The sequence below is a fragment of the Rhinopithecus bieti genome, unplaced genomic scaffold (genome assembly GCF_001698545.2).
Source record: "Rhinopithecus bieti isolate Rb0 unplaced genomic scaffold, ASM169854v2 scaffold_10612, whole genome shotgun sequence".
NCBI lineage: Eukaryota > Metazoa > Chordata > Mammalia > Primates > Cercopithecidae > Rhinopithecus > Rhinopithecus bieti.
This window is the reverse complement of record NW_016806990.1, coordinates 2,871,019-2,889,091: the sequence shown is the minus strand read 5'-3', so window position 1 is coordinate 2,889,091 and position 18,073 is coordinate 2,871,019. Positions and strand designations below refer to the sequence as shown.

General features: G+C 42.1%; 1 long non-coding RNA gene across 1 annotated transcript in view; it reads left to right on the top strand.

Annotated features, from left to right (window-relative positions):
* The window catches only part of LOC108534345 (uncharacterized), a 43,161-nt gene that overhangs the window by 5,627 nt on the left and 19,461 nt on the right, over nt 1-18,073 (top strand). Inside the window, exon 2 of the long non-coding RNA XR_001886948.1 lies at nt 384-516. This is a non-coding gene — a long non-coding RNA (uncharacterized LOC108534345). The remainder of the gene's footprint in view (nt 1-383; nt 517-18,073) is intronic.

Genomic DNA, 18,073 nt, shown 5'->3' with positions numbered 1-18,073 from the left:
CTTCTTTCAACCAATCAATCAACAAGTATATATTGATTCACTGACATTCACAGGCAGATAGGATAGGCATTGAATAGAATTTTCCCAGCCTCCAGAATCATAATACATATTTGAAGACGTATGGCATGTATGTGTGTCAAGTTCAGTAAGAACCCACCCACTGCAGTCATGCAGCACTGGGCAGGGGGATCCAGGAAGCTGGAGAATGGAGCACATAAGCTGGAACAAGGGAAGACAATGCGGCAGTTTGCTAGGGCTGCCCTAGCAAAAGTCAGCAGTACCCGCCTATGCCAGGGGAGATGCATTCCAAGATTCCCAGTGGATGTCAAAACCAAGGATAATACCGAATCTTATTTGTACTGTTTTTTTATCTGATCACCTAGATGGCTCCCAAGTGACTAACAAGAGGATAGCATCAACGGCATGGAGACCCAGGACAAAGGGAAATTGACATCCCAGGCAGGACAGAGAGGAATGGCGGCAGATCGCGACATGCTACACAGAACAGTGTGCAATGTAAGTCTCAGGTATTGTTTATATCTGGAAGTTTCCATTTAATATTTTCGGACCATGGTTGACCACCAAGGAAAGTGAAATGGCAGATAAGGGGGACTACTGTACCCTAGACAGGGTCGGGGGGAGAAGGGGTTAACTGAGAGAAATGTATCCTTCACAGTTTTGGAGTTCAGAAGTCTGAGATCCAGGTATGGGCAGGGTTGGTGTCTCCTGAGGTCTCTCTCCTTTGCTTGCAGATGGCGTTTTCTTTCTGTGTCCTCACGTGGTCATCCCTCTGGGTCTGTGTCCTCATCTCCTCTTCTTATAGGGACACAATCATAGTGGATTAGGGCTCACCATAATGACCTCATTTAACCTTAATTATCTCTTTAGTGATCCTGTCTCCAAATACACTCACACTCTGGTACTGCAGGTTAGGACTTTAACATATGAATCTTGTGGGGACACAATTCAGCCCAAAACAGACAGGTGTGATTCAAATACTTAGAGGGCAAGGAAGGAAATGTTCCAGGCAGCCAGAAAGTTCAGATGCGTAAAGGTGCATGGGTGTGTAGGGACAGTGAGTGAACCAGCGTGATATAGCTCCAATCAGCAAAATGCTTCACAGTTACCAGCAGACATTGTTTTACTTAATCCATACAACAGTGCTATGAGAAAGAGATTCTTCTTTACAAATTGGAAAACTGAGATTTGAGTTGCTTGCCTCTTGCCAGTGCCCTTGAGACTTAGTGTGCAAACATATCATCCGGGGATCTTATTCAAATGCAGATTCTTGTTTCCTTAGGTTTGGAGCAGGGCCTGAGAATCAGCATTTTGAGTCAGCTGTTTATGCAGTGTTGATGCTGCTGGTCTGTGACCACACTCTGAGTAGCAAAGTATTGAGTTGCAAGGGCACAGGTAGGGCAGAGTAGTGGAAGGGTGTGTTTTAAAAGAATATGACAGGAACAGGCTACCAGTTTGGTTGACCCTGTGGTATTGTCACAAATCATGAGTTAGCTTGTATCATCTTGTGAAAATCAAACAGTAGTGATATTTTCCCAATTTATAGAAAAACAAATAAATTAAGTTGATGGAGTTGTCTCAATTAAAAGTTTTCAGCCATAACATTTTCTTTAAAAATTTAACACTTTGACTAAAATGAAAATTCAAGAAGCAGGAAATTTCCAGAAAAAAAAAAAAAGTCTGGAAGCAGCTAGCTGTACTTACTTTGACAACATGTTCTTAAGTGAGATGTGCTCATGTCAGTGATTTGTGTATTACATGCAATAGAAAATTCTCCTCCTACAAATATTATTCTTAATGTGCTTAATGGAATTAAATATATCAGTACTCCATGCGGTTCTGCAACACCCAGACATCCAGATGAATAAGCTGGCAATGACTCTGTAGGAAGAAGACCACTGAGGTTTATTGACCAAGGTGTGGTCTGGGGAGGCTGGCTGTGGGAGCATATGTAGGATGGTCGAAAGGAGGAAGAGAGTTTGAAAGCAAAATAATTCAGCATGAAGTTACGAAGCTCTGGGCAACAGTGGCAATAAAAAGCAGAGGATGGAGGCTGAATCATCCAGCTTGGGGGCCTGAGTTCAAACTGAGTTCAGTCTTCCAAGCTTTATGTGTCAAAGGCATGAATGAAGTACCACCTGCTCATACTTATCAAGAAGCTTCAACTAAGAAACTGGGCCAGGCACAGCGGCTCACACCTGTAATCCCAGCACTTTAAGAGGCTGAGGCAGGAGGATCAGTTGAGCCCAGGAGTTTAAGACCAGCCTGGGCAACATGGTAAGACTGTGTCCCTACCAAAAATTTAAAATAAATTATCCAGGCCTGGTGATGTATGCCTGTTGTCACAGCCACTTGGGAGGCTAAGGTGTAAGGATCACTTAAGCCAGGAAGGTCAAGGATACAGTGGAGCCATGTTTGTGCCACTGCATGCCCACCTTGGTGACAGATCAAGACCTGTCTCAAAAAATAAACCAACAAAACAAACAAAAAAAGAAACTGACATTGGAGAAAATGGCTTAAGAAGATTTTAAGCTCCATTACCAATTCATGGTCAGAACTACCTTGGGAAACAAATGTATTGAAAATACTCTTATAACTAACTGTAAATCTACTTTCTAAATTACTATTTCCCTAGTTGTCTTAAGACAGGCTCCACAGAAAAAGGGAGTGGGAAGATTCAGAAGAGGCATCCATGATCAATTAAATTTGGGAAATGTTAGATATCATAGCCCCTCTTTAGAGATTTGCCATACACATTTGTTTATTAAAAGTTCTGAGAGTCCCACTATTAAAACACGTATACACTAAAAACTCTGTTGAGCTCTAAGTCAACATTTCTTTCACTGGCCAGATAATCCTGTTTTAATAAACATTCCATTAATATCATGCTCAGCTAGTGTTCCAAGGAATACATCTTAGAAAACACTGTTGTGAATCAACTAGCTAAATAAATACTTTTGTTCTTTGTAGTTTGTAAACTCGTACATAATTCCTCCACTTAACAATTTGGGAGAAAAATTCATCATTGTGTAAAATTTTGATGAAGAAAGGAGACTGCAGAGAATACTGACTTTCTGCTAAAACTTAGGGGTCTCAAAATCCTTACACTGGTGATACATCTTCCCTTTGAACTTTTCGTTGGTCAGTTATTTATTATTCAACCCATAGTTATTAATTTACTTCTGAGCAAGGCATTGTTCTTGGTACCTTGGTGGCATCTAATATAGCACAGTCTCTGTGCTTAAAAACATAAGAAGAAAAAAGAGGTCTAGAAATAACTCTAACTGAGAGCCTAAGAGAGGAAGGAAGAAAGTCGATGTGGTTTTGGAAAGGGATAGATCGCAGCGAGTCAAAAGGATCAGAAGAGGCTTTATATGCAGGTAGCTCATGAATGAGAAGATTCTGGCCGACGGGAGTGAAAGGGGGTAAAGGTAAAGTAATAGTATACCTTATCATCCAAGCCCACATGCTTTTAAGAATGAAAGGGGGTGCCATCGATGGTGCCACTGACTCCAGGAAAACAGGCATAAGGTGGTCAATTCAGATTAGGGAGAAGAAACAAGTCAGTTCATTGGCAGAGATCCTGGGGAGGGCAGAGAATTAGGAATGGTCCAGCCAGGCTAGGACGTTAGGCAGGGTATCTGGCCCCCAGCTCCCTCCAGGGCTCATCTTCTACCTTCAGTATGAAAGGATAGATATGACAGGCCTTTGGCACCTGCTATATATGAGAGGAAGGAAAAGTGGGGAATCTACATAAATGGTGAAACTGCCTTTGCAAAAATTATGGCAGTGAGAGAAATCTGACATAGAAAAGTTAGGACAGTGAAAGAAATCTGACCTAACTGACTCCATCTTGTTTCTTACCTCCAAGGGCTCCTTGTTCGTTCCTGGGCGTATGCCAAGCCATCTATGGGAGGAATTTAGCTTAACATTGAAATAAAGACAATAACAGCTTCTTCCCAAAACTAACCCCCTCCTTGTAAACTAAGAAATAGGCTACAAGGTTAGAATTATGGTTCAGAAGCCATGTAGCCAGAATTCACAAGATTTGTAAACTCCGCAGTTGCTCTTATAGATAACATCACTATTGTAAAATGTAAGATTGGTGTTTGAGATATTTTTTAGACCCTGCATTCTGATGACTGGCTGGCACCACCTGGTTTGGTAAATTGGCTCAATGGGTCTTGTGATCCTACCCAGGAACTGAGAATAGTAAGAAGACAGCTTCGACCTCCTATGATGTCATCTCTAACCCAACCAATCAGCATTCCCTATTCCCTAGCCCCCTGCCTGCTAAATTGTCCTAAAAAAAAATCCTAGTCACCTAAATTTTCAGGGAGACAGATTTGAGTAGTAACTCCCATCCTTCTATTTAGCTGCCTTGTGACAAACTCTTTCTCTACTGCAATAGCACTCTCTTGGTGAATTGGGTTTATCTGTGCAGTGGTCAAGAAGAACCTGTTGGGCAATTAGAATACCAAGACAGAATCCTCCAAAGTGTTCCTGAGAAATGCTTCTCAGGAAGACCCTTGCTCCAGATGTTTGTCAAATCCATTGAGAAACACTGTAGTCTAGACCTCCTCTTGACAGTCTTTAAAAATGTGTTTGAGAGTGCACATTTAAAAAAAACACAAGTGAACTTATGGACATCCTACTGGAGCCCCCTTTTACCAGTTGGCAAGAGCTGACAGTTAAATTTTTATTAATTTAGTGAACCACAATTATTAGTGGCTTGAAATCAACCATGGTGGGGCTGGGTACTACAGGCATCAGCAAACTCCTGCCTGTCTGCTTTTGTATGACCGCAAGGTAAGAATGGTCTTTACATTCTTAAATAATTGAAAAAATTTAGAAGTTTTTTTGGGGACATATGATATGACAAAAATAAATGAATTTCAACTTTCAGGTCCATAGATAACATTGTACTGGAACACAGCCATGCTTATGCATTTAGGCATTGTCTGTGGCTGCTTTCACTTACAACAGCAGTTGAGTTGTACTTGCAACAGAGACCATGCGACCTGAAAGCCTAGAACCTGAAAGCCTAGAATATTTACTATCTAGTTCTTTACAGAAAAATTTACCAACCTCTAATTTACACTATGGAAAGCAGCAAATACTGTAAATCAGGGCTATTTACCAGCACACCACTGGAACATTTTCTTCTAAGAGTTCTAGCACAGGTGGTTAGGGAGATGCAAAAAGGATGACTTGGTTAGGGAACAGGTGGTATCTGGTCTGGGTTATGACAAGACTGAGCTGCTGGGGCTAGACGTAAACATTTGGGACCACACACACAGACATGATTGTCAAGGAAGTGTGGGCGGAGGAGATCTGAGGGCAAAGCTGTGAGTGAGACCAAAGTTTGGGGAGTTTGGTTGAAGGTGAAACAAAAAGGTACAAGGAAAACCAGGCTGTGCTCAGCGTGTAAGAAGTATCTGAAGGAAGGATGAGAAAACCCATTTGACTCGGTGATTACGTCGGTTTTTTGGGTGATTTGAGCCAGATTTCAAGGCAACTAAGGAATGGGGAAGAGTCAACAAGCATGAAGTGATGATAGCTTGAAGGAGAAGGTGAGGTTTTTAAAAACAAAACAACTAATATTTGATTGTGGGAATATCTGAGTTGGCTTGAAGTCTGAAAGGAAATAGGGAAATTGTTGACATAAAGGAACACTTGAAGTAAGAGAGGTGAGACAGATGATGGAGCAGGTCTCAGGGAAAGTGGGGACAACATGAGTATCAGTGGTGGTGGAGGGGATAGTGTAAAGCAGACACTTCTTTCTCTAAGACAAGGGAGGGGAGAGAAGGAAGGAAAGGCAACATAAGGAAAGCTGAAGGTAGAGAGGGTTGGAGTTGAGAATTTCTGCATTGTCTTAAAGAAATGACATGTGAGTGATTTGTAGGGTGGGAAGATGCGAGAGTACAGCTTGGAGCTCCAAGTAAATGGAGAGGGAGAGAGTGGGCAGATGTTGGCCAAATCCATGGAGAGACACTGATAGTCTTGACAGTCTTTAAAAATGAGTTTGAAAGTGGACATTTTTTAAAAAAACAAATGAACCTATGAACCTCCTACTGGAGCCCCCTTTTACTAGTTGGCAAGAACTGATAGTTAAATTTTTATTAATTTAGTGAGCCACAATTATTAGTAGCTTGAAACCAACCACGGTGGGACTGGGTGCAACAGAGATCTGCAAACTCCTGCCTGCCTGCTCTCCTATGTGCGTATGTGTGTGCGCCACTGATACTGTGTTATTTATTCCGGATACAAGCCTGCTTCTCAACCAACAGGGGAACTCTGTGCATCAGTATATGAAATACCATCCTCCTTAGGGGAAAAAGAAGAGGAGGGATGCAACAAATGCTTGCTGATTCATTTTCTAAGACCTAAAAATGAAGGCTTTAGGAAGTAACCTAACCTACCCATCATTCATAATGTGATTGGCACCAGGCTGACCTCAGAAGCTACAAAGATGGATATCGACACAGTCTCCACCATCAGGAAGCTCACGGTCTAGCCCAATTTGAGTTCAAGCATTTGCTCAGGTCTTCGATGGTTTACCATAGAATTTAGCACTCTAGAGAAAAAAGCTATCAGCAGTGCAAAGTACACAGGAATAGCATTTGTAAATTCCTTGATGGCAAAGCTGGGCATTGTGGCACACGGACCACCTAGATTGTATTTTTTAGACTGTATTTTATTACGTATTAAATAATGGCAAGTTAAATGTATTAATTTGCATTGCAGCTCACTGAAGCTCTTTTTAAAATATGCCATTTATGTAAATAATGCCATCTTTATCTTTACTCTGCTGGTCCTCTCCACTGTAAAACATATTTCTGTGTGCTTCAGAAAAATAGCACAGTAGAAAAGTTAATTGAAAATAGCCCTAAGAGTGAATTGTGAATTAAGATTGGCTGTAAAGTGCCTTCTGATTTCAAAAAAATATGTATCTGGACCATTAAATGAGATATTTAAATAAATAGAAATCTCATCAAATATAGCCTCATCCTACAAATATCTAGCAAATAAGGGAAACACAAATATTAAGTTTCAAATATAAAATCAAAAGGAAATGTAAAACATTTATGATATTAGCCTATAATAACAAGTAATTTCTAGTTAACCAAAGACCCACTCTCTTTTTTCCTCAATGAGAAAACAAATATATTACCTATTTTTTAAGAAAGCAGTTTAGACATGCCATAACTTGGAGGGGGGATACCCCTGTTTTGGGTGCACCATTGTGTATTATGATTTAAACCATGAGGTGTTCCAGTGGCAATCCTTCTGGATCTTTCCAGACCAAAATTCAACATGATGCAGTAAATTCTGGTACGATAGCAAAATTGCTTTTAGTATTCATAATTTAGATCTCTCTGGGGTGCTATTGCCAGTGACTTTTTTATTTTATTTTTTATTTTATTTTATTTTTTTGAGACAAGATCTCATTCTGTCACTCACTGGCACAATCATGGCTTGCCAGAGCCTGGACTTCTTGAGCTCCTGCAATCCTTCCACCTCAGTCTCCCAAGGAGCTGGGCCCACACAGGCATGTGCCACCACTCCTGTCTAATTTATGGTTGTTGTTATTTGTAGACACAGCATTTTGCCACGTTGGCCAGGCTGGTCTCGAACTCTTGGACTCAACTGATCCTCCCTCTCAAAGTGCTGGGATTACAGGCGTGAGCCACCACACCTGGCCCAGCCAGGGATTTTTTGATTTGTGTTCTAATGTAGAAAGATCTAACGTGTGCCTATACCTGGGTTGACACCTGGGTTAAAAATTATTTTTATTATTTATGAAATTATTATTTAATAACAGCTTCAGAAATGACAAGTGCCCCAGTACTCCTTGCTCTGTTCTGAGTTAAAAGGCAGCTCCTCCATGTTTGTGTTTTTGCTATAAAGAGATCTATCACCCATTTTGGTCAGCTGGCTTGTCAGTTTTACACACACACACACACACACACACACACACACAGAGAGAGAGAGAGAGAAACAAATGAGCTCCCCACACTTCATTCATGTCAGAACCCAACAGCTTGAGTAGCGCAAATATTCTGCAGTCACTCATGAAAAGAAATTTTTAATAATAAATATCTAACAATTAATGGGCTGGTAGCTGCAATTGTCTTCAGGGCATAATATCTAATTTCCTTGCAATGTTTCATATCCTTACTTTTCACGCTGCAACAGTCTATCATTAAAACCAAATGCAGGTTTCTATCACTTTTATTTATTTTTCAAATCAACTTATAAATCAGTGCCAGGCCTTGTTACAGATGAGTTCCAATAAATTATCGGCTGTGGACAAATTCTGAATGTTAAACACTTCCTTTCTCTTCCTCCTGCCCTGGGTCCCTGTCTGTCTCTTTCTGTCTATTGTTTTTCCTCCCTCCTTCTCTGAGAGGCAATGCTTCTCTGCAGCCCTCTAGTCCTCCATACCTCACTGGGCTCTGCCTTGGGTGCAAGTAACAGAGAGCTCTTAGTATTTAATTATGTGCTATTTAAATAATGCAAAAAGCCATTTATTTTTTCAGAGAAAAATATCAATATAGGAGACAAGAGTAGCTTTACAGTCATTGGGAAATTTACCTTTCTCAGTTCTAAAAGTGAAAGCACTCTTGTTAGAGGCTTTTCTTACATCCTCCTGGAAGCCTGAGGAGGAATATCTGAGGTCTGAGGTCTACTTTTTTTTTTAATTGAGACAGAGTCTCGCTGTGTCGCCCAGCATAGAGTGCAGTGGCATGATCTCAGCTCACAGCAACCTCTGCCTACTGAGTTCAAACAATTCTCCTGCCTCAGCCTCCCAAGTAGCTGGGACTACAGGTGTCCAGCTAATTTTTGTATTTTTAGTAAAGATGGGGTTTCGCCATGTTGGCCAGGCTGGTCTCGAATTCCTGGCCTCAGGTGGTCTGCCCGCCTTGGCCTCCCAAAGTGCTGGGATTACAGGTGTGAGCCACCGCACCCGGCTGTGAGGTCTATTTTTCACATACATCAGTCTGTGAAGAAGCCCATCTGCCTTTGTCAAAGTGCCTTGTCACCTCTAAGGAGTCCTTTTGCATTCCTTGACAGGTTCCTGTGGAGTCTGCCTGGAAGGGTCTATGGTCACAGCTTCTGGCATTCTGCTCCCATGGACAGGAACATATAGAACATACAGGAGACATGAGACACCCTTCCCATAAGACTAAGGAACAAAGATTCTAAAGAGACAGTCTGTTAGGATAACTCATGACTGTCTCATTCTTAAACTCATGCACACATTCAAAAATTTGTCTGAAATACTCATGTCTTAGCTGCAAACTGACAATAGCACTTTAAGATCCCACAAACAGTGAGACCTTTTATTAAAAGCCACTTCTAAAGTTGCCTACCTTGTTGCGTTGTCAGTAGACAATAGAGTGCATTTTACTTTATTACCTTTCTTGGCCATAATTTTGACTACTGATCCATTATATGGCAGATAAGACTATGTAGAGACTTCTTGAAATTGTTCATTTGACAAACTCAAGAAAGCTCTCTAAAATGTCATCTGTAAAAACTGTGAAGTTCCAGTAGGTTTCTGGAATGGACTTCCAATGTTCTGTCTTTTATTTTTTTTAATGTTTATTATTATTATTATTATTTTGAGACAGAGTCTTATGCTGTCACCCAGGCTGAAGTGCAATGGTATGATCTTGGTTCACTGCAACCTCTGCCTCCCAGGCTCAAGCGATTCTCCTGCCTCAGCCTCCTGAGTAGATGGGATTATAGGCACCTGGCACTGCTCCCAGATAATTTTTGTATTTTTAGTAAAGACGGAGTTTCACCATGTTGGCCAGGCTGGTTTCGAACTCCTGACCTCGGGTGATCCACCCGCCTCAGCCTCCCAAAGTGCTGGGATTACAGGCGTGAGCCACCGCGCCTAGCCTGTTCCGTTTTTCAATATTTAGCAAAGTCTTCCTAATGGAAGTCTACAGACACATGGGTACAGGGACCATCTGACAAGCTGGGGTCTGGAGGGTAATCCTGGAAGGTTGGGGGACAAGTCCCGATTATTAATAGAGCCCTGTGAGGCCTCACCCATGAGATGTGAAGTGAAGAGCTGGGCAGGATGCCCCTTGCCTTTCCTCCCTAGGACTGGAAGTTTCTACCTCAAGAATCACATATTTGGCCGGACGCGGTGGCTCGAGTCTGTAATACCAGCACTTTGGGAGGCCGAGACGGGTGGATCACAAGGTCAGGAGATCGAGACCATCCTGGCTAACATGGTGAAACCCCATCTCTACTAAAAAATACAAAAAAAAAATAGCCGGGCGAGGTGGCGGGCACCTGTAGTCCCAGCTACTTGGGAGACTGAGGCAGGAGAATGGCGTAAACCCGGGAGGCGGAGCTTGCAGTGAGCCGTGATTGAGCCACTGCACTCCAGCCTGGGCGACAGAGCGAGACTCCGTCTCAAAAAAAAAAAAAAGAGTCACATATTTGAGTGAAAGTGCTGCCCTCAGAAGGTGCACCTGGGAGGGACCATTCCAGATACGCGGGTGCGCTTGCATCTTGCCTACAAAACCCTGTCTGCACCTGCAATGGTTTTTATTTTCATTCTCCATTCTACTAGTGCGAAGACTCTTTGAAACAGAGAATGTTTATTCATTTCTGTTTTCCTCACAGTGCCTTAGCACTGTGCACAGACATTGCTTGGTGTTTGGGAGAGGACTGGTATATTTGACAGGGAAATGCAGTAAAAAAAATTTGGAGGATGTTCTAGTTGATTTTGTAAGTAAGAAGTACTGGCCATCTTGGAGGAAAATGGGAGGAGCCCATATCAAACACTGTCATTTTATCATTTTGACCACGGCTAGCCTTTTACTTGCAATATATTTTTAAAAATTCATTAAACACATGTGTGTCCACCGTTATGCCTAAAATGAAGATGGACAAAACAAAATCTTTGCCTTCCTGTAGATTAGAGCCCAAAGCAAGACACAAGCGAACAATCACAAAGCAATCTTTTCCATGCTATGCTGTAGGCTTGTACACAATGACATATGACATTGGAGAAAAGATGAGAGGGAGACTCAAAAAGAGAAGTAATGATTCGGCAAAGGAGTGAGACCTGACCTCAGTCTTAAAGAACACCTGGAGCTCAAATGATTGGCCAGAAGACAGACGGACAACTCGGGGAAATCACACACACAAACACACACGTACCACTACATGATCATGTCCGGGCCCAGCCCAGGTCTATCTCCTGAGCCTCACCTGCATATTTCACTGCCCACTGGACATGTTCATTTGGATGTCCCATAGGCATTTTAAGATTAACTTAACCAAAATTGAGCACACAGTCTTTTTCCCCCCAAACCAATTTCCCCTCCTATCTACCTTCCCCACTGGAGGGAACCAATATCCAACCAGTTTCCCAAGCCATAAGCCTGGAGTCTTCCTTAATTCTCTTCTTCTCTCTCCCCTCCAACAGCAAATCTATCATCAACTTCTATAAATTCTACTTTCTAGGTATTTTGAAGCTCATCCATTTCCCTAATCCTAAAGGCCATCACTAACTTTCATCTAGGCTATTGAAGCTACTCATAACGAGTCTCCCTGAATCTATTCTTGACTACTTCCACCTCCAAGTCATTTTCCATCTTGGAGAGTGGAAAAACACTTTTTATGGTATTGTGTCGAGTCCTCACACTTTCACATAAGCCATAGGACCTGGATGACCAGGTCTGAGCTTCCCCACCAGCCGTGACACTGTCAACCAACCCTACTAAACTTTGTTTGGCTCCTTGACTTCACAGCTGTCTATTGTTGACAAGCATTGTGTAAGCTCTTCTCTCTGCCTGGAACATTTACATCCCCACTTCCTGCCCCGTCCCTACCCCAGCCTCCCTAGCTCCTACTTACCCTCCTTGTCTTAGCATAGACCTCACTTCCACCATGAAATGAAGCTACCTTTGATTCTTCAGTTACAATGAGGAGCCTTCCTTGCACTTTCACGTACCCATATTTCTCTCTTGTAACACTTAATCCATGATTTTATAATAGATTCAGTGTTGTCTCAATTCCCCACTAGACCATGAGCCCCATGAACTTTGTTCACTGTTGAATTCCCAGTGCTTGGTACCTAGCAGTTTCTTCGTAAGTACTATTGACTCCCCAAGGAGAGGAAGGAAGGGAGGGAGAGAAATGTGAGAAAATTAGCTGTTTTTGGCAAACTGAAATAACTACAGTAACGCATTAGTGGGAGTGGAAGGGATGAAACTAAGCCAGTAGATCCTGCCTTATGAACAGATAACAGGAATATATTTGAAGTCATTTAGAGGTACAACTGAAACTTGCAAGCATAAAATGATGCCTTTAGATGATGCCTATAATTGCCAGAAGAAAATTTAATATCATACCCACTGGGGAGACTGAACACACAACTGCTGGAGAATTTGAGAACAAAATAAGAGAATGATTAAGTCGTGTGGTAGATACTGTCAGTGCAACGAAACTTCCTAGAGGGGAAATAACAGAGTTGGAACCACCATGGAAGAAATGTGACTTGTTCGAGTTTCAGTAGGGCATCTGGCTCAAGAGTTGGAGCAATGCATCGTAACAACAATAATAACAACAGCAACTAATTAGATTGAGAATATGTGCCTTCCAGTTATACCGAGCTCCTTTAGAACCATAGCCCATGAGGTAGGCATTACCATTCTCCCCTACTTGATAACTAGAACCCCTGAACATTGGACATATCATGAATGATGGAGTTAGTTCTCAAACCCTGGTCTGCCTGTCCACAAAAGGACATAGCTTGGCCACTCAGCTGCAATGCCTCTAGTATGTAGAGCATAGACTTTGCTGAAAGACAAAGCAAACTTTATCTGTCAGCTCCTGAGTTTGTATCTCAGCTCCACCACTGCTGTGGGATTTGGGGGAAGCTGCTAAACTCCTCTGAGTCCCCAGGGAATAACTTCTCTTGTCCCCATTTCACAGATTCCCAGAGCTCCTTATAAAATGGTGATAATAATAACTATTTTTTGAACTTGATTTGAAGAGTAATTAATGTCGTATTTCTAAAGCCCTATCATGGTGCCCAATACATTGGAGGCACACAATGTACAAAACTATTTCTAGAACAACTTGACAAGTGGATAGGATTTGGTTATACAGTAGGTAGGGGAGGCTTTTCAGGCTGAGAACGCATTATGAACTAAGGTATTAGTGATACATCTCCGTACAGAGAGAGGATGGATACCTGCCCCACTAGAACAGAGCTTAGAGAAAACTGCAAAAGTCACGAGGCAGAAAGAACTGACAGCAAAGAGAAATAAGGCTGAGAAGCCAAAGAGGAGGCAGAAACAAGACCAGGTTCACAGAATGTTGGGAAAACCAAGAAGGAAGAGCAAGGTCTTAGCCCATTCTGGCTGCTGTAACAAAAATACCAGTCTGGGTGGCTTAAACAAGTTTCCACAGTTCTGGAGGCTGGAAGGCCCAGGATCAAGGTGCAGCAGATTCAGTGTCTGCTGAGGGTTCTCTTCCTTATTGTAGATGGTGCCTTCTTGCTGTGTCCTCATATGGAAGAAGGGGCAAAGAAGTGCTCTGGGCTCTCAAAATATGAATTTTGGACAGATATAGGCATTTGGTCTATAGCCAGATAGCTAAGAAATCTGACCATCAGCAGAATTAAGCACCAGGGGAAAGCAAATGAAAGTGAAGACAGAGGAGAGACCTTCAAGTTTGGAATTGAGGAAGTCCACGGTGAATTTTCAGAGAAACTTCAAATTGGAGAGGCAGAAATCACAAAGGTAGAATGTATTTAAGTATTCTCACTAATTTTAAGAAAACCAGTTTGCTTGTTTCTAATTCCCGATAAAGAAACAGGAGCGAGAGCTTTTTCACCAGATTTGTCCAGGATGCTGGCTGGTACGCTCAGCTGGTGGCTGTATGCAATCCAGGCACACAACAAGGGCCGCAGGGAACTCCTGTCACCTGTGCAGGCCCTCGCAGGTACCACAGAAAGAGCAGCTGCCTGAGTTTCCCCATTACTATACTGACCTACTAATTTTAATAGGGGACACTCACATGATTAATGTCTACGGTGAGGACCGAGAGCCAAGAACTCAGCGTGCAGTGTCTCTTGGAGAAATAGGTTACATATGTTAATCCTAAGTCCCCGAAAAGGAAGGCAATTGTGTTTGATTAACTAACCCACTAGCATAGTCTGCAAATACAACCAGGAAGAAGAAAATATTTGTAAGTTCTATCAGCAAAGAGATCTTGTGGGTTTATGTCCCTCAAGTGCATGACTTTCTTCATAGAACAGAAAAGCCCAAAGCGCCAAATTGTAGTTTAATGTAAGATGTATTTATTGAACCTTCCACCACAGGCCAGTTCCCCACAATGTGTGCGAGATCCCATGAAAAGCAGTAGGTCTTTGCTACTTGGAGACTTCTGCCGTGGTTGAAGCGGGTTCCCAAAGCAGAACATCTGTAGCCACCACACCTGGGGGAGTGCGGACTGCTGAACAGCTGTAATCCAGGGTGGTGCTGACCATGTGTAAGGAGTTGCACCTCCCATTTTTTCAGCAATCTGTACTCATCCAACTTACTAAAAACGGTTTTTCCGTATTTTTTCCATTTTGATAATTAAGTGAGTAAACTTTCATCTTGCTTTGAGTTTGCAAAACCAGGACTGGGAATCTGACGTCTGACTCACCTGACATCTTGAGCCTGAGGGCTGTGAAACTGGAATTAGGTCTATGGGCTGGTCACTTAAACACTTAAAAATATTCAGCAACTCAGTCTCTACTAAGATAAAGATGCCTTAACTGGGGAAATTAGAAGGAGTGAATAATTATGTGCTCTTACATGGGCTAAGGAGGATAGAAAGTTATTTACTCTGAAATGATTCTCAAACTTTCTGTTATACACTTTAAATTCAATGTCAGAAGATTTCACATCTGGCTCCTAGTGTACAGCCTTTACTCAGGAAAACAGAAGACTCTAAACCTCTCCAAATCCCGCCAGCTCACTGCTGATGAAGCACATCAGCAGGGGAGGCAAGGAGAATGTTACACATTTTAGAGGGAAGGGGAAAGCAGGCAAATTACCAAAGTAAATACCTAGCAGCTCATTACTGTTCCCCTTGCTTTTTCTAGGAGGCATTATTAAGAGAATGAAGGTTAACATTGATTCAGTTTCCAGTGTTTAATTTGAACATCAACAACATTCAATAAGTTTAACCATTTATTGAACACCTACTATGTGCCATGTTCTGACAGAAACAGTCTCTCTCTTTGTGAGGAAGATTGTTAATTGAGTAGACACTACATGTCAGGCAAGGGAAAATGTATGAAATCCTGGAGCCTTCTGTCTAATGCAGGAGGCTGGAAACAAACTCCTAATTACATAAATAGTAGTTGCATTTGTGTATAATGTTATGAGGGAAAACTAGAGTTGAAAATGAAAGTGCAACACAGGGAGACCTAACCTTTTGTGCAGGTCTGATAAGGCTGATGAAGGACCATTTATACTGAAACCCAGAGGAGTAGGAGTTAGAAAGGCAGCCACTTCTAAACAAGTGAACGAGGGGACAGTGGTGTAAGATGATGCACATAGGTCACACGGGGTCTTCTGGGCCATAGGAAAAACTTTGGACATTGTGGGGAAGGAGAACGGTTTTAAGTAGAAGAGTGTTTAACCTTTAGGTTTCTACAAGATCATTCTGGTTTCCAAGCGGAGGATGGAGAGGCGGGTGGGGGTTCCTACAACTTATGGAGATGCAGTAGGGCTTTCTCAGTAGTTAGTCTAAGTGAGAGACACTGGTGGGTGTGGAGGCTGACAGAAGTGAACAGGCTTGAAAACTATTTTGGAAGTGAAATTGACAAAACTGGATGATGGATAGGTTGAGGGGAGATGAAGAGTGCAGAGGATGACACCTCGAGTTCTAGAATGAGCGCTGAGAAGATAGTGGTGGCGTTCACCAAGATAGTAATGCTGAAAAGGAACAGACTGGGGGAAAAGATCATGAGCTCCATTCTGAACACGGTGAATTCTAAGAGTCTGTAAGTAGAGGTGTGATGGTTAATTTTGAATGTCAACTTGATTGGATTGAAGGACACAAAATATTGTTCCTGGGTATGTCTGTGAGAGTGTTGCCAAACGAAATTAACATTTGAGTCAGTGGACTGGGAGAGACAGACCCACCCTCAATCTGGGTGGGCACCGTCTAATCAGCTCCCAGTGTAGCCCGAATAAAGCAGGCAGCAGGCAAGAGAAGATGGAAAGGCAGAGTAGCTGAGTCTTCCAGCCTTCATCTTTCTCTCGTGCTGGGTGCTTCCTGCCCTCGAACATCAGACCCCAAGATTTTTAGCTTTTGGACTCTTGGACTTACACCAGTGGTTTGCCAGGGACTCTCTGGCCTTTAGCCACAGACTGAAGGCTACGCTGTTGGCTTCCCTATCTTTGAGGTTTTAAAACTCAGCCTGATCCACCACTGGCTTCCTTGCTCCTCAGCTTGCAGACAGCCTATCATGAGCCTTTATCTTTTTATCATGTAAGTCAATTGTCCTTAATAAGCTCCCTTTCATATATACATATATCCGATTAGTTCTGACCCTCTAGAGAAACCTGACTAATACAGGAGGTGTTGACTAGAGATATGGATTACAGTTTGATATGTGAGTGTGGAACTCATTGGAGAAGTCTGGGCTGAAGACATATGAGGAGTCACCAGAGTGCATGTGATAACTGAACTCAATGTGTCACTGAGGAAGAGAGTGTGGAGTGAGAAGATCGTGGGACCAAGAGTGGAACCCAAGAACTCTGTATTTGGAGGTCAGATAGGATGAGGTGCTGGCAGCAGAACTGAGCTGGGGCAGGCAATGGAGAAACAGGGAGAGATGCAGTGTCAACAAAACCAGGGGGAGATATTTCAGAAAAGTGGAAGTGGTCAAATGCGTCAAAGTCTGCTTGGAAGTCGTGTAAGATGAACACAAGTTTTCATTGGGATTTATTAACTGGGGATCATTAGAACCTTGAGGAGGACCGTTTCTGTGGGAGTAGAAATGGAAATTGTAAACAGCTTAAAAAAATTATTATGAAAATATCAAGCCTAAAAAGGTGGGAAAAAAATAGTATCATAAGCCCTAATGCAGCCAGAACTCAGATTCAGCCGTTATCAACCCCTTGCCACACTTGCTTCATCTACCCTTTTGTTGCTATTTGTTCCTCCACTGTGCATTTTTACTGTTTGACCGCTCACTCATTCGTTGCTTCACTCTACACATATTTCACAGCATTGTTGACTAGTTGCTGTGAGGCATTTGTACTTCTTTCACCTTAATTACCCACATCATGCAATTGTAAGATGAATGGCTAATCTAGTGGTATCGTCCATGACTTTCTTTTAATATGAAGACAATTGTAAGGAAGGGATCCAGTTTCAGCTTTCTACATATGGCTAGCCAGTTTTCCCAGCACCATTTATTAAATAGGCAATCCTTTCCCCATTTCTTGTTTCTGTCAGGTTTGTCAAAGATCAGATGGTTGTAGATGTGTGATATTATTTCTGAAAGTTCTGTTCTGTTCCATTCATCCGTATCTCTGTTTTGGTACCGGTACCATGCTGTTTTGGTTACTCTAGCCTTGTAGTATAGTTTGAAGTGAGGTAGCGTGATGCCTCCAGCTTTGTTCTTTTGACTTAGGATTGTCTTGGCAATGCGGCTCTTTTTTGGTTCCATATGAACTTGAAAGTAGTTTTTCTAAGTCTGTGAAGAAAGTCATTGGTAGTTGATGGAGATGGCATTGAATCTATAAATTATCTTGGACAGTATGGCCATTTTCATGATATTGATTCTTCCTATCCATGAGCGTGGAATGTTCTTCCATTTGTTTCTGTCTTCTTTTATTTCATTGAGCAGTGGTTTGTAGTTCTCCTTGAAGAGGTCCTTTACATCCCTTGTAAGTTGGATTCCTAGGTATTGTATTTTCTTTGAAGCAATTGTGAATGGGAGTTCACTCATGATTTGGCTCTCTGTTAGTCTGTTATTGGTGTATAAGAATGCTTGTGATTTTTGCAC